The sequence below is a fragment of the Cyprinodon variegatus genome, unplaced genomic scaffold (assembly GCF_000732505.1).
Source record: "Cyprinodon variegatus isolate N-32 unplaced genomic scaffold, C_variegatus-1.0 Scaffold743, whole genome shotgun sequence".
Classification (NCBI taxonomy): Eukaryota; Metazoa; Chordata; class Actinopteri; order Cyprinodontiformes; family Cyprinodontidae; genus Cyprinodon; species Cyprinodon variegatus.
This window is the reverse complement of record NW_015151196.1, coordinates 364,810-365,631: the sequence shown is the minus strand read 5'-3', so window position 1 is coordinate 365,631 and position 822 is coordinate 364,810.

Genomic DNA, 822 nt, shown 5'->3' with positions numbered 1-822 from the left:
GGTTCAGATGTTTGCTTTGCATCGCTGACCAGCCGCATTTAGTCTGAACATAATCTAGTTTTACAATCACCTTATTTTTTGTTACGAGAATTAGAGCATCTAAATTACTTTCTACTACTGTTCTTAACTATTTTCTGCTTTACTACTTTATTACTCCGTTATTTAGGGACTTTCTGAATCAATCCCATTTTTATGAAGCTAATTTTGTTCCATTTTTCTTGCAAAGGACAGATTTTTTAAATGGGGAAAAAAATGCAACATTTAAAAAATTGATTTTTCATGTTTTTTTCTTATAGATTTTGACAAATTTCATTATTTTCTTATTATGTTTTACAAATAGGAAGCACATTTCTATTGGTCTGCTGGACGTTATCAACAACAACATCTTTATTGGTCAAGGAGGAGAAGCAGGAAGTGAAGAAAATGTGATCCATGAAATACTATTTCAAAAGAATGCATTTTGTAAATTTGAATCCAAAAAGAAATTTGCAAAAAAAAAAAAAAGAAAAATGTAAATATAAATCTGTTAAATCTAAATCTACCAAAACATTGCATAATTGCCCCAAATATATATAATGCTCTGAACTTCCATATCAAAGCGTTTTACACATTATCTCCCACCGTGTTTACATTTGATCACTGCTGCTCAGTTACTGTCTGAAAGCTGTAATAAGCTAAATTTTATTTTGTATACTTCATGTACAAAATGACGATAAAAGTTGTCTAAATCTAAGGCTAAATGGACCGTAGACTTGGGAGCAGTGAGCCTTCTGGGACCGGCTCCAGGTCGGATCGGCCCAATCATTCCTGGATCTTATTTAT